This window comes from Danio aesculapii, chromosome 1 (assembly GCF_903798145.1).
Source record: "Danio aesculapii chromosome 1, fDanAes4.1, whole genome shotgun sequence".
Taxonomy (NCBI): domain Eukaryota; kingdom Metazoa; phylum Chordata; class Actinopteri; order Cypriniformes; family Danionidae; genus Danio; species Danio aesculapii.
In genome coordinates this window covers 32,763,871-32,790,997 of record NC_079435.1, presented here as the reverse complement: position 1 = coordinate 32,790,997, position 27,127 = coordinate 32,763,871, and positions in this window count along the sequence as shown.

The window sequence follows — 27,127 nt, the reverse complement described above, 5'->3', positions numbered from 1 at the left end:
TGCAAAGTGTTTCCCATTAACAACCAAAGTGGAGTGCTTCAAACTTTTAGTTCTTACTTTAAAAATGTGCTGAAGTAGAAAATGAAATGTGAAGCTTGAGTTGTTAAATTTTGTATTAAAAAAATAAGACAAAAAAAAAACACATATAAAGCCTGGCTCACAGTGTGAGTTTTAATATTTCTATACATTTATAGATTGTCAGACTATACAACAATGATTCCCATCTCACACAGCACGATCTCAGTTGTCAATGTCGGACTATAACACAATTAAGATCCACCAAACATGAACATATAAAAAAACTTCATCCAATGAAGTGACATGTTCAGTAACCAATATGTAGCATAATATGCCTTGATAAAACTACAGCAGGACATGTCAAATCTGCTTTTTTCCCCCTTTTTTTAAGTTGTGCCATTGTTGCTTTTACAAAGTCAAATTGGATGACACCACAGAATTTAGCCTACAATTAAAGGAATCTTTTAGAATTCGTCAAATTTGTCTCAGAAGACAACATTGTGACTGAAAACTTAAAGAGTGAGCAAGATTTCATTTTAGAATGATACTCCTTGACAGAGCTCAAGTTGAATACCAACCTTTTTGACTTCTTCCCTGTGGAGTCAAGGCAGCCTGGTGCAGAATCCCAGCAGCTGCAATGAAGATGTATAAATATATTATTATTAGCATTAAAATATTAATGATTTTAATTAGTAATAACTAATGATTTACTCATTTCTGAAGTGACAGCAGTATGCCTCAACAGGATCAAAGGTATTTGTACAAAAACTGAAATAATTCAATGCACATCTTACTTTTGGGCGCTTCAATAGAAGTGGACATCAGTGACTGTGGAGTGGCTTTGGAACATATATTAAACAACATGTATTAAAATTAAATTAACTATTGCATAAAAAGGGCAATTTAGAGCATCAATAGATGAAAAACGTACCTTTGGGTTCATCTGAAAGTGTCTGGTGTGTTGCACTGGTGCTTTGTTATGTTGTTTGTACATTACAATCATAACTTCTTAAGACTACTGTGTACATTTTTTATAAAAACTATAAATCTATATTTATTACTTTGTTAAGAGATGGGAAAGAGAACCTGATGTGGTGTTTGTCGAGTGCCTAAATTTTTTTAAGAAATTTAAAAAAAAATGTTTCAATTAAAATATCTAATTCATTGTATCCAAAACAGAGCACACTGGACATATTATACAGTACTGTGCCACATTACATTAATTTCTTACTTTAGAAAATACTGTGGAGAATGTAAGCATGGTTCTTTTAATATTGGTAACAATGAGTCTCTACCAGGATGACTTGTCAACTGCACTCTACATAAAAGTACAATAACTTGCCTTTTGTTATATGATGCACACGTCTACAGTCTACATGCTAGTTTGTGTCGATATATGGGTGTCATCCACAGTTGTCAGTGAACCTACTGAAAGATTTGAATAAATGTATGTTTTTAATAAAACAAAATGTACACAAGAACATGTATTGCATAATATGCAAGCTGGTTTAAGGTGTAATGCAATATATAATTAATAACAATGTAATTTTATGTGTGTACTTTCAAGACTTACAGATAGGCAGTGATGTAAAAAGGTCTTCTGAAAAATGTTCTGCTAGCAACACACTCCAATTTTAAGTCATAAGTTTACATACAACTTGCAAAAAAAAAAAGAGAAAAATCTATTTCGAATTGCATGTTGCATTTAGTAAACCTACTGGCTTAAACAAGCTTTTTGCATCATAGGCGTTTATACACACAAATTAAGCAGTTTAAAAGTTTACGTACATTTAATGTTCCTTTAAAATTACTTTTGGTGCAATAAATAATCCTGAATATTCGAAAGTGTTAAAATGTTCTTTAAATGTTTTTTATAATTATGAAATTTAATTACTAAACAAAGTGAATCATTATGAATTTGGTAAATGCTACCAGTGTAAAATAATGCCCCTCATTTACGAAATACTAGAAACTGGTCTGTATACAACCATGGAAAATATAAGCACTCACAATAACACCAAAATTGTGGCGCAGTAGGTAGTGCTGTCGCCTTCTAGCAAGAAGATCGCTGGTTCGAGCCTCCGCTGGGTCAGTTGGCATTTCTGTGTGGAGTTTGCATGTTTTCCCTGCGTTCGTGGGTTTTCTCAGGGTGCTCCAGTTTCCCCCACAGTCCAAAGACATGCGGTACAGGTGAATTGGGTAGGCTAAATTGTCCATAGTGTATGAGTGTGTGTGGATATTTCCCCGAGATGGGTTGCGGCTGGAGGGGCATCCGCTGCGTAAAATGTACTGGATAAGTTGGCGGTTCATTCCGCTGTGGTGACCCCGGATTAATAAAAGGACTAAGCCAAAAAGAAAATGAATGAATGAATAAACAAGATGCACTTTCTGCAGTCTCATGCAGCCTCCGTAAAACATAGCGTGTCACAGCAAATGAACCTGTTTTGACACGAAAAGAAACACATTCATAATCATTACTTTTGCCGATGCAAAGCATTTTGTGCATGCTTGACCATGAAATATGCTATAAGCCTATGCCGGCATATCTATTTTTAGGTTTGCCTGATGCCACACCCTGGCATATGCATGGCTACGCCCCTGATCTATTGAAAGCTTTGAATTAAAATTTGAGGAAACAAAAGCTTTTTTATTACAGCCTAATCATATATAAAAGTTATTAAAGGCATTTTTGGATTTGGCGAGTCAGCAAATTCATCTTTGCAATGTTCTCAATAAAAACTCTAAAATTTTCCAAGAATTATTTGTCCCATACAATATGGAGAATTAAATAATATTTATTTTTCATTCTACTTTAATGTTAGAATCACTTTCTACAGTATTTTAAATAAATCGGTACCGCAGTATAGGCCAAATAATTTTTTTATATATATATATGTAGAACCAAATACATAAGAACGCTTAATATAAATTAGGATTGCATTTGGGTTTTTATTTTAAATTGCATTTCATTTAAAATACCTGTGACTGACTGGCATGACTGCAGTGACCACCTCTGTTCATGACAGTGGAGCACTGTTTAATCACCGTCCAGCACTCGTGTGGCGTGGCCGTGAGAAACGAGAGGCACATACAGTACTATATGCTGAGAAACACAGAGATAAGTCACAGATTTACAGGCTCTGTAGCAGATGCAAGTTTACTACAGGCTGCCACAACCCAGTTTTTGTTTGTGGAAGAGTCCTGGATCTACATATTGCATCTGTGGACCCTGTTTATTTTAATCAACTGGATCTCATCTCAAAGATCTTTGTTTGGTGAGTAAAACTTATCAGCTCTCTTAAAGAAACCTTAAAAGAAACCCTTAAAAGTAAACCTTGTATTAAACAGATCAACCGGCAGTGCAGTAATAAACAAAATACAGTGACAGTATTGCTGAAATTTCAGGCCTTATCTTTGATATTTGCAGAAATTGTTAGAAACAATTTAGTCCATTTATCAAAAGAATTTGTAAGATTTTTCAAACTTATATATAACTTATTTTATATATATAAAACAATTTGGTCCTTTTTTCCAGAAATTGCAGGAGCAGTGGCTTTAGTCTTTTCTTTTGAAGATTGTAGGAATTGTTGAAAATAATTTGGTCTATTTTCCCAGGGGACTGTTGGAGTCATGAAATAGCTTGGGACTGATGTTGCAGCAAGGATTAGGAATTCCTGACTGGATGCTAATTCAGTAGCCACCAATTTAATTTTGAAAGGAACATAGCCTTCTGATCTAAGACAGATATGTTAAGGACATTTTAGGCTGGGTTTCATTTCTGGAGTGTGTATGAGCTGTTATCAATTCATTCTGGCCCAATCACTAAGATTGCTGCAACGATTAGGAATTTTTGACTGGGTGCTAATTCAGTAGCCATTATTTTAAATTTGAAGTTCTAATGGTGTTAAATGTATGATGGCATACTTAGCCTTCTGAGATAATGCTCACAAAAAATTATTACTAGTAGGGATGCACCTATACCACTTTTTTACCCGATACAAGCACAAGTATTTTAATTTGTGTTCTCGCCGATACCGAGTACCAATACCGATAGTTTATAGATTTGGTTTCAGTTAAGTTTATTTTTTATTTTTATTTTTTTTGCCTGTAGCAAAGATGAACACAAAAATATACACACATTGTTAATAACCCTGCAAATTCATAGACCTTATCTGTTAATGATTAAGCATGGACATTTAAAGGGCACCTATGGTGAAAAATCTACTTTTCAAGCTGTTTGGACAGACACATGTGTAGGTATAGTGTATAAACTGTCATATTGGGGTGATATAAACACACCCAGTCCTTTTTTTTTTTAAATTTAACAACATAAAACCGGTGGACCAATTGGAGCGATTTTCAGATCGACAGCAATTTGACAGAAGCGTGCGGTCCCCCCACCCACCAATATTGATTGACAGCTGCGCGCATTAACATGTCTCCGTAGTAACGCATATAATCATATCAACAAGACAGGACGAGCGCAAAGCAACCAGGGGTAAAAGGTCTGTTCAGTTTGCTAGGATCATCAATCATCATCAAACGTGATCAAGAGTGAGTTTTACAAGTTTAAAATGTTTTAAAATAGTGCACTGTAAAAAGTAAAGGTGCTTCAAATACCCTGTTGAGTACTCAAGGAACTTCTAAATGTATTTTAAGTGCCTCAAAGCTCTTTTTCTCAAAAAGGGGTTCCTTGAGGAACCACTGACAGTCTTTGCAGTACTTGCAGGACCCTTCTGCAGTAATTGGGATCCTTCAAGCACTTTTTGTCAATACTGAGGTTCTGGAGTCACTGTTTCCATACACTAAGACCTTAAAGCACTCTGAAAGTTATTAGAGGAACTCAAATTTCAAAAAAGAGTTACTGTAAGATCTGTAAACTTATATAATGGTTCCTGGTGGATCTCTTTCTAAAAGCTAGCACTTAAAGGAACCAAGAGATTTTTTTGTCATGTTTAAAAAGGACAATTGTGGAGACCAGAAAATGAGATGCATGTTCATTTACTTAATATTTACTTAGTTATTTGTGCTTTTAGAATGATATGAAATTTGGTGTGTGTTTTTCTTTTTTTGTGTGTGCGGCACTCACTGTGAACACAAGAATATCAATTATTAGAGTCTAAATGTTAACTTGATTGCTGTTAGGAGACTGACTGGGAAATTGTGAAAAAATATGAAAATGTAAAAGTAATTTTGGAGAGTAAAATACAGCCACTATAGAGGGAAAAAAAAGATACAAAAACACGCAAAGATGTGTACAATTATGAAAATGATAATTAAAGGGGACTAATTAAATTTTTTGTCACTTGTCCTCATTCGACCCTTGAATTTTGACATTTATAACAATAATAATAACATGCAACAACTGCTGCAATAGTAATATTAACAATAATAATAATAATAACAATAAAAATATTAGGCTATTATTATTATTATCGTAAAAATAGAGTTATATAACACAGTCCTTCAAAAATCCACTCATGAAAAATATTTAAGATATTACTAAACTTAAATATATAGGCCATGGGCTCTGGTTTATTAATAAAAAGTATTCCTCCAGTTTGTTTTGATGAACCAACAAGGATAATTTGCTAATAAATGCAGCATTTTGCACATTTTTATTTTTCTGAATTAAATGTTTTTTCATCTATTTTTTGGATTAATGGAATGAAATTGTGTTGTCAAAAAAACAAAAAACAAACAAACCGGAACTAATAAAATAATATAAACATGAGGTGGACGCGCTCACTTGGAACTCTCCAGGTGCAGGCCGCAGCAGCGTTTGCAAATAGCACTTAGTAACGCTCCTTTCCTCCATTTCATGACGGCTGTCATCTCTAACACATGGAAGGTGAGTAAGTTGACAAGATAAACATATAAATTAGATATGATTTGCAAATATCTACACTTACACGCATTATTATGTTGTGTAACCTGTTTTAGGAACGTCTCGTGAAGCGATTGCTGTTGTACAAGATTGGGTATTATTTTGCGATAATGACTGGATCGGCTGGATATACATAATCACTCAAATTACACGTCTACCTCACACAAATATAAATAATTTGGTTTAAAATATTGATTTATGTCGAAGTATTTTATTGTCATTGAACACGAAGCTTCCATGAAAGCCATTGCAAGCGACCGTTAATTTCAAATCAAACAGATAACGTTATACATTCGTACTGCTTATTGGTTACTTTTTTCCACAAATATATTAATTTATTTGTTTATTGTCTTCCCTTACATATACTGTGTAGCAAGTGTCTTGAGCAGGTATCTAATATTCTTTCCTTATATGGTTTGTGAGTAATATTACGCATTTGTTATTATTTGCGTTTCTTACACAGTTACCTGTGTGACTAATTATGTCTAAGTTATGTACTTCAATACATTTTTTTATTCATTCACACAAATAACGCACATAAAGCCTGCTTTTTTCCTTCTCAGAACATCCACATAAACCCTGAAATTGTTCAGTATTCTGTCTCAAACAGCCGTTTGAGTCAGCTCAAATGTAAGTATTTTTTAAGTAACTAACTGAATTGGAAATAAATTTAAGAAACAAATACTTAATTTAACAAACATTATTATTTTACCATCATTATCTAGCTGGGTAACACTGAACTAACAACATTAAACTTGAAACCTCTTAAGTGTCTAAAATAACTTATTTTCTCATTTGCTTGTTTCTGATGTATGCATATTAGGTGTAAATCATTGTGACAGATATGGACTTGAAATTTAAAGTTTGCTTTATCAAATTCAGGTAGCAGAGGGACTTTAGGAGCCTGGTTGAAACGGTCCGACACACTTCACTTGCAATGCATCATTTCTGGACACCTTCCTACTTACTGCTGTGGACATTAAAGGTTCAGTAGACTTTTTGCTCTAAATGAATGGCTATAACCATGGTGTGAAGAACAAAAGCTGCTCTTTATTAACAATTGTAATCTTTTCTGGGGTCATCCTAGGCTTTCCCATGCTGATGGGCTGCACCAGAGCAGTGCTGGAGCGGAATTCCTGTCGGACAACATCTCCAGGATGCTTGGTTCTGTTTGACTAGTGAGTGAAAATCCACATTTTACCCATGTAGACTTTTGCTTGTCCCACTTAAAACACAGTAATGCATATCTGGCTAACTCTATAGAAACTGTCTGTTCCTTGTATTATTAGATCAAGAATTAAATTTACTATGTGTTCTAGAAAAAAATCTATTAAAAATCAAACCAGAAAAATGGCAAATAAGTGAAAATACTTTTTTTTTTTTAAAGTTCTGTATAATATATAATAACAGACAATAATCTTAATGCGCTAATAATCCTAATCTTAATGTCTTACTGAAACATGGCTTAAACAAAATCACTACAGTATATTAGTTTAAAATGAAGCAACATAGTGCTTGGGTAATACATTTAAAATTAACAGTTGTTCAATTAAAATAATAGTGTCCACCAAATTGTATTTTTTTACAGAGTGGTGAGCTAGTTTATACCACCTTACAAATAAACATGGTTTAAAGTAAATTTCAATTTTGTCAGAATTTACCCACCCCTAATATGTTCCTAACCTGTTTGATTTTCTTGCTTTAGTTGAGCGCAAAACATTATATTTTGTTTAAAGCTGAAAATCTTTAACCGTTAAAAATAAATTATAACCATTACAACAAAAGTATGGAAGACAGTGGTTATAGGTTTTCCGTTTTCAGTTCAACAGATGAAAGAAACTTAAACAGGATTGGAACAAGTGAAGGTTGAGTAAATGATGACAGAATTAAAATTTTTGGGTGAACTGTCCCTTTAAAGTGGAAGTGAAGCACCCAGTCAAGTTTACATTCATTTGTAAATTGATTTCCACTTTAGTGAAAATATAATAAACAAACTCGATTAATGTAACCATTATTGAAGAAAAGAGCATGTTTTACTATAGTTTATATTTTTAGAGCTAGGGTGCAGCTATTTTGAAATATCGATGTGTATGACGTCACAAGGTTGGTTCTGTTCCCTCAGCTTAACAGATACAGTGGAAGTAATGGAATGAACAGGGAGACAGGAAAGCCTAATTTAACACAATGTGTGAAGTGTTGGATGTGCATCACAGAGCAGGTGCAAATACAAGCATTACATTTACAGTTAAAGTCAGAATTATTCGCCCCCTTTGAATCTTTTTAATCTTTTTTTAATATTTCCTAAATGATGTTTAACAGAGCAAGGAAATGTTCACAGTATGTCTGATAATGTTTTTTATTCTGGAGAAAGTCTTATTTGTTTTATTTCAGCTAGAATAAAAGCATTTTTTATTTTTCAAAGCCATTTTAAGGACAAAGTATTAGCCCCTTTAAGTTATTATTTTTTTTTGATAGTCTACAAAATAAACCAACGTTATACAATAACTTGCCTAATTACCCTATCCTGCCTAGTTAACCTAATTACCTTAATTAAGCCTTTATATGTCACTTTAAGCTGAATACTAGTGTCTTGAAAAATATCTAGTCAAACATTATTTACTGTCATCATGGCAAAGATAAAATAAATCAGTTATTAGAAATGAGTTATTAAAACTATTATGATTAGAAATGGGTTGAAGAAAAATGCTCTCTGTTAAATTAAAATTAGGGAAAAAAATAAACAAGGGTACTTGTTTAAAATAATTCAGGGGGACTAATAATTCTGACTTCAACTGTATGTCCGAAACATAAAAATACATTTTCATATTTTCTTTTATTACCGATCGTTTGATGTGCTTTGGTCCCCTCTCTGTATTACGATGCCTGACTGCCCTCAATGTCTTTACGAAAGATCTGGTACCTGACATAATGGAGGCGGGTACTTTCACTTTTAACTATATAGCCCCTCACTTCTCTTCATGTTCAAACCAAACTAAGATCGGTGCAGTTTTTCACATCACAGGTTTTTTCGTCCTTCATATTCAATGTTGAAAGAATATTTTAATCGTTGCATTAGTCTAAATGTAAATCACTGTGTCAGGCAGCGCTGCACCAGTGTGAGAAAGTGGACCAAAGCACATCAAACGAACAGTATAAAAAAAAAAGAAAAATAGTAAACATACATATTTTTTATAAATTAGACACAAGTTTGTTCCTTGTATTTGCTCCAGCTCTGCGATGCATGGCCACAACTTCACACATTGTGTTAAATTAGGCTTTCCTGTTTTTGTGTTCAGTCCATAACTTCCACTGTATCTGTTCAGCTGAGGAAACGGAGCCAACCCCGTGATGTCAGACACAGCGATATTCCAAAATAGCTGCAATCTAGCTCTAAAAACTACAGTAAAACATGGCATTTTCTTCAAAATCGTTACATTAATCGAGTTTGTAATATATATTTTCGTTAAAGTAGAAATCAATTCGCAAAATAATGTAAACTTGACTGACTGCTTTGTATAATTTCATTCTTATGCTTTAAAAAACAAGACCCACTTTATGCTAAGGCACCTTAACTACAGTCCTTAAAGAGCCCATATTATAGATGAAATAGGGTCATATTTAGGTTGTAAGGGTCTCCAACAACAGTCTAATATGCATGCAAGGTCAAACAACACTTTGATGGTCTTATAATATGCATTTATTTTTACCTAGTTATCCCAGCGACTCCCATATGAATCGTTCAGCGATTCATTTGTACCCAAACCCGTCCTCAGCGCGAAGCTAATCTGCGCTGATTGGACCAATGACAGGCTGCTGCGATTGGTCGACGACACTGACAGGCTTCAGGGCGAGACAGAGTGAAATGCCCAGCAGATTATCAACAATATAAAAGTAGTCACAGTGTACACACGCTTCATAGTGGATTTTGGCTGCCAGTGGGTAAATGTAAATACAGACAATGGACTAGAAAATACTGACGACTAACTATTTTATCAAGCAAAAAGTCCAAGAACTGGCGAGGATATGTCCTAGCAGTCTACTTGCTCTTTTTACACACACGCACACACAGGGCCGGCGCGTCCAGAATAGAGACGGCGCGGCGGCGACACCTCCCTCCCCCTCCGCGTCCTCAGTTACATCCGCGATTACAACCCTAAGATTTCAACCGCGACACCCCCTAAAGTCCTCACTTTACAAACGGGTCCCTTTGATCACCCTTTGCCTAGAGCTTTACCCTATTCAGAGACACGCACACACACACATCAACCTCCTAAGAGGAGACACTCACACAAACGACCGTCCTCAGAGGAGCCACACACACACACATTACACACACACACATAGCTGACTAGCCATAAACAAAGCGGCACGCGTCGCGTTTTCAACGTGGCTTTACACGCGATATGAGAATATAAAGAGTTAACCTGATACAGTACACGCGGTTACAAGTAACAAAACACAACTAAATGCATAATTTGCAAGCTAGAGTAAACGAGGCAACAATTTTAATCGCACGTACTTACAGTGATGAAATGGGGGAAGAAACTGATTCATGATCCACTGATCCTTGTTCTGACAGTCTTTACCGATCCTTCCTTTAACAAACTGATGAAGTCTTCTTTGTAAGCAGGTAGTTTCCAGAGGCTCTCGATCTGCTCAAGGCTAGGCTATATGCTAAGGTTTCATCTTTGGGTGAACTGTCAATAATCTCCATCTGCACAGCGTGACTTCATTCTACCGGTGTCTGTGTGTGTCTCTGTGTGTGTGTGTGTGACTTTTTTCTGTTAGTGGGCGGGGCCGCAGGTTTCAAATCTCCCGGGCTTGCGCGTGCAACTACTTTTGTTTCGTGGCTGCGTCATCGCGAAACACCTAATAACTCGTTATCAAGACGACTCGTTTGAAGCACTATGAGTCGACTCTTTTATAGATGAATCAATAGTTTTAAACACTGTACACTTACAGATTTAAGCCTTAGCTGGATATTTCACTTCACTTAGAGCTGTGTGACACACTACATGGAAGGGCATTTTCAAAAAGCCATAATATGGGCTCTTTAAAGTTAAATTAATAATATGGTACAATGCACTTATTACAGTTTTTCTCAGTGGCTTTGGTGCATTTCTCACAACACTATTTACATTTGCACAACAGTTAATGCATTTCTCAAAACAATTAGTACAAACTGCCAAACCTAGCTGATAACCTGCAAAAGCGTGTCACTTGCTCAAAATGGAGAGCTCATTCCTAAAAAAACAAGTATTGATGTCAAGGATCAGTGTCATCAAGATGAAAAGTCCTGACACCATTGTTTATGAACAAGATAGTCAAATGGCTTTGTCTTGTTTTCATTATGACACTTTACTCTGTAAATGTTTTCCAATGCAAAAAAGTCAGATTTTGGTGACACTTCCTGAAAATGCTCATGACAGCACTATATACTATTTGCACAGTCATTCGAAAACTACAGTAAAGTTAGACATCCTTGCAGTTAGTGAGGTATCTGATTACAGGACACTGAATATGTATGTTTCACATTTTTACTGCATTTGGTCTTTGCAATTCAATTTTTTTTTCACAGCATTGTTCAGAAGAATAAACACACCCTTATTTACTACAAACATAAACGTCATTTGGCCAACTGTAAACAATATTGCAGTACATATTGGAACTGAACCTACATCATACACAGGCCTGTTAATCATTCATGAAATTGTTCAATTTAAAAGACATTTTCCGGAAAAAAAAAAAAGATTAATTATTTTTTTATAAAATTAGCTCGATGGATTTAGACAACTAGTTTAGGACTATTAGTTTTTTATATAGAATGACTATTCAGCATTCACAAGTTTAGTTAATTTTGACTGACATGACATAAGAGGATGATAATGTTCTAAAACAGCAGAGAGTTGTGTGAAAGCAATTGATGCATGTCCAAAAGCATTTGCAGTTTGTTGGAAGGAATGAGAAACGGATACTATGATGTGCACAAATGAATAATTATTTTGAGAAATGCAAGACCTGTTGTGCAAATCTAAATAGTGTTGTGAGAAATGCACTAAATTGACTGAGAAAAACTTTAAGTACTGTATATACATGTTATTACATTGTACCTTTCTAATCATCTGCATGTAATTACATCTAATATTAATTTCGGTATTTCAAAGGCCACTTAAATTCCAAAAACAACATTCAACCTTCATGCATAATTTGTTTACATTTTTAACTCATATAATTTTCTCTTTTTTTTAAATGTGTTATAATAAACTAATGGTTAATTTAAAAAGCTAATAACAACAACCTGAATATAATAATAATATATCGCATATGCAGTACACTCAGAATTATAGTGCATTATATGTGTGAATGAGTGGGAAAATATGTGAGGTGCACTAAGGAGGGAGTGGTTCCAGACACAGCTTTTGTGTTGTCTTATTTCTTCTTGTGCTCAGATATTTAAGAGGTTTACATTGTTTGGATTTTGCCTTTATTGATGTATATGGGCACTCTGCAAGCAGTGAAAAAAAGTCCTTTTTAAATAATTTGAGACAATTTCTAACTTTATTCATTTTTCCTTTTGTTATTTAGAAATGTTCAGCATTTCTATTGTGAATATGTTTTGATAAGTTAAAAAAAATGTTCAATGTTATGTTTTCATAACTTCTCAAGCTACCTACTTTTTTATTTACTTTTATTGGGACACCTCCAATGTGAAGCAATGGACAGCTGAAGATGTTGCTGACTGTTATTGCTAGACATTATTTAAATTTGATTGTTTGCATTAAAATGTATATTACATTATTAACCATATTATGTGAATATTATTTGTGATGTATATTGATTAAAAAAGTGAATATTTATTGAAAATGCGATGTATTTTTTATCATTAAACATGTATAGATAGATAGATGGATAGATAGATAGATGGATAGATAGATAGATGTCCATTGAATTTATGATTAAACATGTTTGGATAAACAATAAATTAAGAGGGATGGGAAAAACAAGCATTAAAAAAATGATATGGTGCTTCAAAGCACTCAAGGTGGTTCCTGGTCATTCTTTATAAGAGGGTTCCTCCAGGAACCCCTGAAGTTCCTCAGAGAACTGCCCCTTTTGAAATGGTGCCTAGAGGTTCTTTAGAGGGTTCGGCCGGTGTGGCAATGTGAAAAACCCCAAAAGGTGCTTCCAGGAACCTAATTTTTACAGTGTGCACGTGTGTAATGAAGTATAGCGATTCACTTTAGATTCACTTCAGCAGCACAGCCACATGTCAGAACAATTATAAAAGAAGAAGCTTCAATCCCGGTTTGTGGACGTTAAATCAGGTTTATTTTGTACATTAACATAACAGATATTGTATGACTCAAATGGTCCATTGCATGTTCAAAAATTGACGGAGATCTGAGTTGAAAATTAAGAAGTTTTATTTTGAATGCAAGAAGTTAGAGAAAACAAGTACTGCGCAGGAGAGATGTACTACCATATCAGCCCCGCTCTCTTGGGCTTTCCTTCATGCTTTTATACTGTTTTTCGGACATTATCTAACCTCAACCCTATTGACTTATATGGTGTAGTCTTGACAGTTTGACCATTCAGCAACCAGATATTCCTCTTCCTGGTATCTGTGTATGTTCTTTTGACAGTTGACCTTTTAAGGCAGATGTTTCAGAGCACGCACACACAGCTCATACGTTCTGTCATTCTCAGACCTTTCTGCATTCTCCATCCACCCCCACCCGATAACAGGATGCGCTAGCATCCTGCAACATTTCTCTATACTTGTGCACATAATATAGCAGTTAACCCTTTAAAGCAAAAGCCTTCATGTCTATATTTACTACGTACTTACTAACAAAGCTTAATAAAATGCTTATCCTTCAATCCCTCCCTTGGCCTTTGAAAAGAGGCCACACCACTTTAATAAACACTAAAAAAATTTCAGAATTCTTGGTCCAATATGTCCAGATGAGCTTGGGTCGAAAACCTCTGTGAGGAAAGACACCCAAGTGGCCCACTAGTTGGCTTATGGGCAGCCACCATATGTTCACCGGACACATCATATCAGACCATTAATAAAAATAAAAGCAATAAACACAATCATAACAGTCAAATAATGATGGTCCCTATAAATTCCCTATAAACCAGTGTGCTCAGGCTGGACTGGGCCGAAAACGCCTGTGGGGAAAGTCACCCAGTCGGTTCCCTAATTAACATTTGGGCAACCACAACATGTCAGCTGAGTCAATCACACTGAAATTATCTAAGCTACAAACATTTCAATAATCAAAATTTAAATCTTAACACATTTTCAAACAGCAAATTTCTCAAACATCAATATCTAAAAAACATAACTTGTGATGAATCAGCATCTGCAAAGAAGCAGTTATTGGGAAAAAACAACATTTATAAGTCATATTCTTCCTCCTCATCATTATTTCCAGGAGATACCAACAGAGGCATTGTGTAAGAGGGTGGGGCTCCATCTTTCTTCTCAATTGCCATTTTTATCACCTTGTTACACAATGTTCTGATACACAGGATGCAACAGCATCCACAGGTCACTATTATGGCCACAAATGTAGCTATAGAGATCAAAATGGATGTAAACATGGTTTTATATTTTCCAAACACACTGGTCAGCCAATCATCAACTGGGTTATCTATACCAGAGTGTTCTGCCATTGTTTTAGAAAGGGTTTTTAATCCTTCTAAAGCCCTTGTCACCGATCCATCTAGAGTGCAGCAAAAAATCTTGGTCCTGCCCTTTTCCGCTAGGAGCATATGTAATGCTATTCTGTTTTGTATTGCCATTAATAAGGTTGGAGCCAATTGTTCTGATAATCCCTCTACGGCATCTCGTGTCAGATTTGCCAATCTCATCACATTATGGTGCACATAATTTATTCTATCTACATTTTACTTGGGGTGACAGGCAGAGGCGCAAAAAGGGGGTATGCAGTATATGCGTCGCATAGGGGCGCCACACATGGGGGGGCGCCATTGTGCCAAAACGATTTTCGAAATTATCCTTATTAAAAGTTTCAAATAACAAAAATAAATAAATATGTTTTGTTAGAAATGTTTTATTTGCATTTTATGCGAGTATAATATTGTATTTTATTAAATAAAAAATTATACCATGAGTTGCATACGTTGGCACACACGTTTTAATTCAAAATCATTTAACACAATAACATGCAGTCACACAGCCAAGTTTAAAGTGCTCATGTAGACGTAACTGTTTAGATTTTTTACATTTTTATCAAAATAAACTGTCAAATCATACATGCAGTCCAATTTGAACTTGAACCCGCATACCCCTCAGTAAATGTGTAGTTGCGCCCCTGGTGACAGGCAATAGAGCTGAAATGGAGAATGCAGGTGGATGGATGAATGGGTGGATGGAGAATGCAGAAAGGTCTGAGAATGACTTGACGTATGAGCTGTGTGTACGTGCTCTGAAACATCTGCCTTAAAAGGTCAACTGTCAAGAGAAGATGCACAGATACCAGAAAGAGGAACATCTGGTTGCTGAATGGTTGCATGAACTGTCAAGACGACACCATATAAGTCAATAGGGTTGGGATTAGATAGTGTGCGAAAGACAGTATGAAAGCATGAAGGAGAGCTTAAAGGGCACATAGTTTACCTCTTTTTTATGATTTAATATTAATATTATGGTTCTTCTGAGTGTGCCAGTTTAGGTTCAGTTTAAAACACAATTCAGATTTTTTTATTATAATGTGTTAAAAAGTGTCATGTTGGGGGCGTGTCCACAGTTCGCTGATTTATGGGTGTGTTGCTTCACATGTAAATTAGTTTCGGCTTCCCGCCAACGTAACAAGGGGGCGGGGCCATGAGCTCACCCGCGGCAGAAACATGAAGTGTCCCGAATCGTCGCACCACGCATTTTTGAATTCTAAACAAAGGTTTCTGCAGTGGTCCGCGGCGCCCAGCCGTCGACTTGAGTGCACCCTGATAAAAACCTATGTTTAGAATTCTAAAACGCATGCTAGTTAAGATCACAGGGAGCTTCTGGGATCGCGAGAAATGCAAACAGCTGAGATATAAGGTAGACTCAATGAGAAGTACACATGTTTGCAAACCTACCTAAAGATACAACCAATAATTCCGATTAGAGCGATAATGTGGAGAATATTGCTCTTGTGTTGAGCCCAATGAGCCTTGCATCTAAAAATAGAGCTAGGGTGTTCCTTTAGTGATCTTGCTTCGACTCACGTGAATCAACAAACTGAGGATATGTTGACGTGCCTGTCAATCAATATTGGTGGGTGGGGGGACCGCTCTCCTACGTAAAGTTGAAAAAAAAAGCACTGGGTGTGCTCATATCACCCCAATATGACAGTTTATACACCATACATGCACATATGTCTGTCCAAACAGCTTGAAAAGTAGATTTTTTACCATAGGTGCCCTTTAATAGGGCAGGGGGATGAATTGATATTACACCTCTCCTGCGCAGAACTTGTATTCTCTAACTTCTTGCATTTAAAATAAAACTTCTTAATTTTCAACTCAGATCTCCGTCAATTTTTGAACATGCAATGGACCATTTGAGTCCTACAATTGGTGACCCGACGACGTGATTGACTGGAGACTGTCAAATAGATTTATTTCTTAGACGTTTATTTCTGATGCCAAATCCAGAGGCGCCTCTCTAAGGAAAGGTAAGTAGAAACCTTTTTCTAAAATTCTGCAATTGAATATTCTAAATAAGTGGCTTTTGGCATCGGTAAATACGTTGTTCATTTCTTTGATACATTTGATGCATGCAGGAGGTTACAGACTACATATAAAAAAATAAATAAATTTAAAAAAAGAGAAGAATGAATTGTGATAAGTTGTGATAGAGAAAGTTAGGGTGAATCATTAGGATTTACGGAGAAGTCCTGTTCCCTAAATAGGCAAATAAATTGGAAATTGTTTGTCTTGACGAAGTCACTCATATTTCCAATTATCAGGGTAAATACATCGGTATTTAAAAATACATCGGTATTTAAAGTCCTTTCCCTGAGAAGGCAAAACCCCTGAAGATCCCTCTTATTCTGATGAGAATTTGACATTTTCAGGTAAATACATTGGTATTTAACAGGGTAAAAGTACATCGGTACTTAAAAGTACATCGGTACTTAAAAGTACATTGGTACTTAAGAATACATCGATATTTAGAAGTCCTTTTTCCCTGAGAGAGGCAGACCCTTGAAGATCCCTCATATCCTGACGAGGATCTGACATCTTCAAGTAAATTTCTCAAGGATACCAGGTTTAGTGAATTGAGAAATAGTGAGAGTGTAGGGATATGGATAAAAAAATAAAAAATAAAGAAGGGATTCAAAAAAAAAAAAAAAAATGGAAGGAGAATTTGATAGAGAGTGCGAGGAATATGGTTGTCCTCCATTAAGACAACAATGGGACAAAATGGCAGATATTTTAATGGCACAAACTGATCCTAAAGATAGAAGAAAATTGACAAAAGAACTAGGTGAATGGGAACGTGAAATGATTGAACATTATAGCACTGATTGTATGGACAAACCAAAGAAAATTGTATTGAAACCAAAGAAAAGGGAAGTGAACGGTAAGGATGCTGAAACCAAACTGAGTAAGAGATAGGAAGTTGAGGCTGTGGCGAAGACTGATTCTATGGCCACGCTCACTGCCCCCGCCATACAGAGATTACCAAGATCACTCACCCCCATAAAACCCAACTATAAGCCAGCAGCAAAGGCAGTTAAATAGTCTCTCACAGACTTAGAAATCATCATGAAAAAAAAGCTGCCTGCTATAACAGAAGGGGAAGGCAGATGGATGAATAAACTTTTTGCATTGTCTCAAAACATTGGGATGGTAAAAAAGAGCAGCATACATAAATAGATGCTGTCAAAGACTGAGAAGAAGCATGTGATGAAAACCCAATGTCTAACCCTGTTACTAATAGAATTTTCAGGGCAGCAGTGTTACAAGGAGCTCCTGCTGGTGTGACCCAGGCCATGCAACAGTCTCCTGAGGTACCAGGCAGTGATGATACTAAATGGAAAAAGGTATGAAGTACATTTTCTAGACAAGGCAGTAGAAAGAGCAGACAAAGAAGGAAGTGAGTTGTTAAAGCTGAAAAAAAGAATTTTGAAACTGTAGCTTAAGAAAAGGATGTTGAAAACAGACACCTCAGCAACAGATTAGCAGTTGCTAGATAGGGCCTGATGGCCTCCCCACTTCCTAAAGCAGACAACCCAATCACACTGTTTACGTAGGTGATGGAACATTAAAGGCAGGCTTTGCTGTGGTTAAATTAAAGAATGATCAATTGGTCACCATACAATCTGGACCCTTAATTGGCAAACAATCTGCACAAAAAGCAGAACTATTGACCCTAATCAATGCATTGAGACACTCAAAAGGACAGGCTGTCAACATCTACTCTGATTCTGCATATGCAGTATCCACAGCCCACGTGGAGCTGCCTGTGTGGATCAGATGTGGATTTACAACTTTTTCTGGCCGGCCTATTACTCATGAGAAAGAAGCAAGAGAGCTCTCTGAAGCCATAATGTTGTCAAACAAAGTGGCTATTATTAAGTGCACTGGTCATTCTCAAGGAACTGACTTGATATCAAAAGGGAATGATGCAGCAGACTTGGTGGCGAAACGTGCCTTAGACTACATAAAAGGCCAGTTTGTGGTCACATCTGAGCCAGACGTGACATCCCTCCTACCAGAATTCTCAAGAGAATTCTTATCTGAGCAGCAAGACATGGCTGCTCCTGAAGAAAAGTCTGTGTGGAAAAACAAAGGGGCAATCAGACACGAGGATGGGCTTTGGACAGCACCTTATGGTAGAATTTTGCTCCCAGCATCACTAGTCCCAATTGTGTTGAAAGAAGCCCAAACACATGCACACTGTAGTGATAAGCAAATGTCACAAGCATGGCAATCATGGTGGCATCCTTTTATGCCACACTTAATTTCTGGGTACATAACGACATGTGACATCTGTCAGATGTACAATGTCAAATCAACTATGAAACCATCTCAGGGATCGTTCCCATTGGCAAATGGCCCAGGGGATGAAGTTATAATTGATTTCACTGACATGATTGAAAGGGTAAATGGTAAACGATACTTGCTTGTTATGATTGATGTATACACTGGGTGGCTAGAGGCCTTCCCGGTGGGCAAGGAAGACAGCACTGCTGTCATTAAATGTCTGATAAACCATTACATCCAACGTTATGGTTTTCCGATCCGGGTACGATCTGACAACGGCTCACACTTTAAAAATGAACATCTGGCTGATGTGGAAAAGGCATTGGGTTTAGTACACCATTTCGGGGCAGTCTATCACCCACAGTCACAAGGTAAGGTTGAGCTGTTGAATCTAACATTGAAAAACAATTTGGCTAAAATCTGTGCACAGACTAAATTGACATGGCTGGATGCTCTTCCACTGGCCTTGATGTCAGTAAGGAGCTCTGTGAGTAGGACAACAGGATACACGCCCTTTGAACTGTTGACTGGTCGCCAATTTCCTGGCCCACTGACCCCACTACAATTGGAACCAGTACAACCAATATCACACAAAATTTACTATGACAAATTGACTGCACTAATTGAATCTTTTGACAAAATGTTACCAACTGAATTTAGGGGACACGAATATCCAGCACCCCTACCTGACCGAACTTGGGACTGGGTGAAATTGAGAATCTACAGGTGTAAATGCAAAGAGCCTCTCTGGTCTGCTCCAATTAAGGTACTTGCATGCACCTCTCACTGTGTTAGTCTTGTAGGAAAAGGTGACACTTGGTACCATCTGAGCCAGTGCTGTCCGGCGGACCCACCGTCCAGATCATTGGATGACACCAGAGTGGACCTTGCTTCGCAGGTCCAAGAGAGTGAGGATACCACAGGAGGTGCAGGAGGGAGTGAGGGTACCACAAAAGGAGGTGACACACAAACACATACACACGGGAAAAATTGTCATCCATCACAAATTAACCTACAAACTTTGCAGGTGGTCCACAAAACTGGGGATTTATTCACAGCCCCTAAAAGAGAAGCTGTAGCCCATTGTGTCAAAGCAGACTGCATTTGGAGCGGGCATAGCGAAAAAATTCAGAGAAAGATATGGGGTTGACAAAGTAAAGGCCCAGAGGAAAACGAAAGGTGACTGTGCTATAACTCACGAGGCAGACAGAATAGTTTTCCACCTGATCACAAAAACACTTGCTAGAGACCTAGCCACATATGAGAACTTTGAGAGCAGTCTAATCTGCATGAGAACGTGGTGTGACAAATTACACATCACCAGATTGTCAATACCCCGGCTGGGGTGTGGTTTGGACAAGTTGGAATTCTATAGAGTTCTCCACATTATTGAAAAGACATTTAAAGGCCAGAATATAACCATTTCAGTTTATTCGTTAGAATACTGTGCTTGCTATTTTTTATTGTAGCTTTGATATATATTGTAGCTTTTGATTATATATTACTTGCTGTTAACACAATAACGCTGTGAAAAATAAAATAAAGGGAGGATCAGAATTGAATAATAAGGAAAACCAGCATCAATAAAACATGAGGGCCAAGTTGTGGGAAAACTGGAAACTACTGGGGATAGTGGGCATATTAACACTGATAATAGTAGGGACAATTCTAGGAGCAGGAAAAACTCAGAACAGGAATGAAACCTCAACTGTAAAACCAACCAGAGTAAAAAGGTGTTCCAAGTATTATGGAGGGCTGTCCATAAAATATGTAAAGGGAGAGACAACATCTTACACATTTGATCTATGTCAGGTAATTGACTGTGGGGGACACAATAGTTCTTGGCGAGGATATGACGTATATGTTTGTTTTGATCAGACTATGATTGCATGGTGTAACATGAGGGGTAAGGCAGATAATAAGTGGTGTAGAGGGTGGGATCAAGTAGTGGGGTAACCAGAACCCTATTACTATGTCCATAGGGGAGTGGACAGGATACCCCCTAGAGGAGACCCGTTATGCTGAGAAAAACAATCCGCCTAAGTTTCTCCATATACTATTAGGAGATATCAGGAACTGACCCCCTGGGAATCATAGAAGTTGAGTTTTTAGACAGGGTCAATGTAATAGATAGAAACAAGACAACGACTATAGGATCCCCAATCAGAGATCATAGTAGAGAAATTAGAGGTCGAAGGGTTGTAATACAAATGGATTATACCAAATTAACCCCTGAGGATATACTAGAGAAAGCCACAGGATACTGGGAAACTAATTTGTGGTTAGAATGGATGATTTCCACAGCTAAACAAACAGGAATGACAGATTGTGTTGCATGTGCAAAAGCTAGACCAACCCTTAGAATAGAACCAGCCCCATTGATAACAAATGACCCAGTAGGATATGGGTGTATGAAAAATCTGACTAGGCAGTATAGACCAAAAGGATGTGACACTCTGGCAGAAATATTCCCACCATCAAATAACCAGACAAAAACAGGCCCATTTTCTGCAGACCCAGGAAATCTCACCTGTTTTAATTTTACTCCCACCGGAACAGTGCTAGTCAGGGTAGGGCATATTAACCCTTTGTGGTGCAAACAGATTATCAACAATGCAGGGGATATAATAGGACCTTGGGCGCAGGGAGGACTATATTATTACTGTGGAGGAAAAGGATTGTTTGTAAGAATAAAAGGGAAAACTGCGGAAGGTATATGTGCAATGGTTAGGTTGCAGCACCAGTAACACTGATTGGCAAGAGACACGAGGGAAGGGGTGGAAGTACAGCTAAATAATTTCAGTGTGATTGACTCAGCTGACATGTTGTGGTTGCCCAAACGTCAATTAGGGGACGACTGGGTGACTTTGCCCAAAGGGGTTTTCGGCCCAGTCCAGCCTGAGCACACTGGTTTGTAGGGAATGTTATTTTTTATTATTATTACGTTTTAAGAACTTTTCTTTGTAGTAGTCTGATATGATGTGTCAGGTGAACATGAGGTGGCTGCCCATAAGCCAACTAGGGGGCCACTTGGGTGTCTTTCTTCACAGAGGTTTTCGACCCAAGCTCATCTGGACATATTGGACCAAGAATTCTAAGATTTTTTAAGTGTTTATTAAAGTGGTGTGGCCTCTTTTCAGAGGCCAAGGGAGGGATTGAAGGATAAGCATTTTATTAAGCTTTGTTAGTGAATACGTAGTAAATATAAACATGAAGGCTTTTGCTTTAAAGGGTTAACTGCTATATTATGTGCACAAGTATAGAGAAATGTTGCAGGATGCTAAAGAACAGCACATCCTGTTATCGGGTGGGGGTGGATGGAGAATGCAGAAAGGTGTGAAAATGACAGGATGTATGAGCTGTGTGTACGTGCTCTGAAACATCTGTCTTAAAAGGTGAACTGTCAAGAGAAGATACAAAGATACCAGGAAGAGGAATATCTGGTTGCTGAATGGTCAAACTGTCAAGACAACACCATATAGGGCAATAGGGTTGAGGGTTAGATAGTGTGCAAGAGACAGTATAAAAGCATGAAGGAGAGCATAATAGGGGGGGGCTGAATTGGTATTACACCTCTCCTGCGCAGTACTTGTATTCTCTTCTTGCATTCAAAATAAAACTTAATTTTCAACTCAGATCTCCGTCAATTTTTGAACATGCAATGGACCATTTGAGTCCTACAGTATGTTAGATTTTCGGGTAGAATTTCTCCCAGATCTCAGAGTATTTAGTGCACTCAATAAGGAAGTGCAGCTCAGTCTCAATCAGCTGCTGAGGGCAGCACTCTCTCTCTCTCTCTCTCTCTCTCTCTCTCTCTCTCTGTGTTTGCTCGTCCTTCATGTTTTCTTGAACACAACAAATCAACGGATACTTTATTAGAGATGTACAAATATGCGTTTGATAATTCAATTCATAAGCAATTCATGAGCAGGATTAACCAATGGGCATTATGGGCACAGGCCGATTTTAGAATGTCTGTTTAGGCTAAGTGCAAATAGTGCACCTCGTTGTTTTTTTACTTTTCCCTCTAGTTTCCCATTTCGAACATCACTTGTGAGTAAAAAAAAAAGTCGAACTCAAAAGCAGTTTGGCAGGGAACATTAGCACACAAAAAGCGGGATAGGGGTGGGAGGAAGCTGTCTGGCTAAAGTGTAAAACCAAAGGCCTTCGAAAGTGTTGCTATTGAAAAAAAGGAAAAGTTCAAGAAATGCACTGAAAATGAAAGAAATGGCAGCTATACAAAGAAACTTCACTGTGGGTGTACATTCATTTTTATTTTTCTATAAACTTTTTGGAACATAGTTAGTTAATATTGTTTGTATACATTTTAGAGCATGTTATTTTTAACAGAAAGGAAGTATATATATTTTTTAATTAAATAAAGTATTTAAAATATATAAAATGAGATATAAAGTCACAAGCGACTTATGGGTATTTAATAAGGATAATAAGAATAATAAATATTCTATAAACAGTTATTTTCCACCTAGTGTTAAATATTAGCAACATCTTAATATAATTAATCTGTATTTACAATGTTAGTCACCCTGCTTCACCCAAATTCTCTGACCTCTTGGCTCTGCTTAAAGAACATTTTAAAAAAAACTCGAAGTCAAAGCGGTTTGGCAGGGAACATTAGCATTCGAAAAGCGGAATAGGGGTGGGGAAGCTGCTGTCTGTAAAACAATAACTAAGTACCGCTGTGGGTCAAAAAGAGCAAGCAGTTTTAAAAAAAATTGTCCGACAAAGGCTTTAATGGCGAGCGGAGTCCTCAGTTTTAATATGCATCAAGAGCTGTGAAGCAAGCACTCTTTCGCCTGGTCACACACACAAAAACATGCATACAAAAACACCATTTAAACTTGACAAAAACTCTTGGCAATTAAAAATAACTGTACCTTTAATGTGGTGTAAATATTATTAAAGCTTACTATGCATTATTGACCGACGACAACCTTTACAAATTACGTTTAATGTCATAGATCTAGATAAAATAATTTATAGGCTACTGAAATCCTTTAAAGAATGACAAATATCGGATATAATAAAAACAAAAGTATTTGGATATGATGGATATGAATCAAATCATGAACGCATTGGGGAAAACTGCAAGTAAAAATGTGTTCTATGTCCTAAAATAAATGTTTATGTTGTTATATGACGTGGTAAAATGTAAAAAGGAATTTTTAAATGTAGAGCTTTATTAGTGGATATATGCTGAGCGCAACGAAATATAGGTTATATTTTATTACTTGCTCTTATGTGCCTTAAGATCACCGAATTGTACGCAGCATCCTTAAATAAAGGAGAATTACCTATTAAGTGTCATATAGCCAAGAGAAAATTAAACAATGGCTGTTATTTTTTTCAGTATTCAAACATTAAATAACATATGCATCAAGTGAAATAAAAATGAATATTAAACAACAGCATATCAGGATGTAAAGCATATAAATGACTATTTTATTTAGCAAAATGCTGCTCTTTTTAGTTTTGTATTTTTATAATTTTATTTTTATTTTTAATATGTTATTGTCTTCATAATTAAAGCTATAGACAAATTCCTGCTTGACATTTTATTTATGTATACCTAAATTGTTCTAGGTTTTGTTTGTTTTATTTTGGTTTTATGTCTTTCTGTTGGATTCATATTTGAATACAATTATGTATACATTATCTCCAAAATAAATAAATAAAGAAAGAAACTCAGCTAAACACGCATCTAACCAGGGCCGGTGTGGGACTCCTTTTTAGCCTTGGAGTTTCAAGCCTTAGACCGGTCCACCTCAGTTCACGACTGACCATAATAAAATAATGTAATTTCCAATTCAGTTTCAAATAACACTATCACGTCTTTTTCAAGGAAACAGCTGCTTTAGAACTTCAAATGTTTTTGATAAATATGAGAACATTAAAGGGTAGCTAAATCTCCAACACTATTCTTTAAAACATCACAATGTCCTTTTTTATATCTGAGTATATATATGCTGTGCTAAATTCTTTATGGATATCCAGTCCTTTGTAACGGTTATCGCACTAAAAATAAAATATTTACATCTACATAAGTAACCCAAACAGTGTTATATGTTTGAACACTAAAAATATATATATAAATTATTCAGGTGAGGTTCAAACACAGGTAGGCTGCGTCGTATCGCAACGTGCTGACCACTGGACCACAATGGCGCTGTTATATGGTGTGTCTGGAATAAAAAATAAGTATTGTACTGTCACTGTTTATTCTTGCCTTTTTGGATTTCTGATCAAGTTATGTCAGATTTATTAAAAGAGTGAATCATCTAATTTTTATTGAGCAGGTGTAATATTCATTAATATTAATTATTCGAATTCTTATTTTCACCAAGGTGCCGCTGTTTGGGGTCAAATGACCTGCAGGCTGCATTTTGCTCACGGGGCTGCGAGAAAAAAAAAAGAGCGGGACTGCGGCAAAATAATGAATAGAAAGATTGAGGCTATGGCCAAATAAATAAATAAAGTGCGACTGCTGAAAGTGCAAGCAGCTAGGGACACTAGCCCTTGCGGCCAAAAAACAGACCGGCCCACGGGGAATTATCCTGGTCCACTTAATTAGCCAATCCGGGTCTGCAGTAAAGTGCGTGATTGCGGCTGACAAATTGCAGTATTGCGCGTGCAGAAACGCGCGTTCTCAGTACCCATATCTGTACTTTAGCATGTTAATTTTCAAATACTTTCTGCATGAATTTACAAAATGCTGCCTTATTCCTGTGTTCTTCTTTAAAGTGCGACTGAGAGACATGAGTTGATTAAAAGCTTATTGTCTGTTATTGGGTAAGCACTGTCTCTGTGTGTGAAAGGGTAAGGGAGCAAACCAACTGTTAGAACTGTCTTTACAGAACCCCTGATCCATAATCTGTAAGAAGTGCATATCTTCTACAGATACAGCAAGTCTATAGTCATTCTCTGTCTGACTAAAAATCAGTTTGCCCAAATCCACATGTTAAAACATGTTTTGCAGGAGATTTGTGGTGCTCACCTGAAATTTGCAACTTCATGTTGATGGTATTCTCACATAATATCAAATAGCTGGGACGCCCAGTCCCTTACAAAAAGGTCGGTTTTGTAAGAACAAACAGTTGGTTTGTGATCACCATTAAGACAGACATTATGACCCATCCTAAATCCAGCTGTTAGGTATAAGGGGCATTTTGATGACCGTTATAACAACTCCATACCTTGTGTGCTTGAAAAATGTCTCTACCAAGCAGCAAGAGAATCTCTGCGCGATGGTCCAGAGGCGGGATCTTGTCAGCTATAGCTTTAAGATGAGAATGACTTCATGCGCTTTCCAGTGTTGGAATTTCATCTCTGTTGTTTGGAATGAAATCACATTCAGTAAGGGCAGGAAGTGGTAATTGGACCCCTTCATTGACTGATTCTATAATAAAGCCACTTGCTCTTCTTCCTGTTGAATTTATTGACCCAGAGCACGTCTTGAGTGTGTAATGACAAGCTTCGCTTTGAATCGCAAGTATGTCAAAGAGAGCTGACCTAGCTTGTGACACATTACTCTGGTCATCAAATAGAGCATACATCCTTACTTTTCTTGCAGGGTAATCCTTCGGATAGACATTCACTAGACAGATTTTAGAACAATATTTGCCACTGAGCTCTCCTCCACATACCTCAGTACACATCGAAGTCTTTACAGACGGACGGTGCTCACAACACACAATTGTCTTGCAGTCTTTTGCTTGATGTGTCACTGAAGCGCAGCATCTAAAACATAAAATGCAAGGGTTTTTTCTCTGAAAGCTTTACACCTTTTCAGAGAATGTGGTTTCCTTTGGAGGGGGCATTGTTTATCTGGGTCCTCAATCCTTTATTTGGTATGCTCTGAAGAAGTATTGCCTAACTGTTCTGTTAACTGAGAAAGAAAGCTTAGGTTTCCACAATTTTGATTGATGTGGTTTCTCAGATCTGGAATTAACAGCACTCGCTGTTGACAAATAAAAACTGGGGTCGTTTCGCATTTCTGCTTGTTGACACAAAGTCAACAAAAAAAGAAAAAGGTGGATATAAGACACGATACTGCCTTTTAAACCATGACCCTTGACACATCCACTGTTCTTGAATGCTGTGAGGTAATTTCTCTACAATTGTGTTTATTCCTCGTGCCGTATCAAGAAAGCTAAACCCTGGTAAGTAACCATCTTTCTTTGCCGCCAAAAGCTCAAG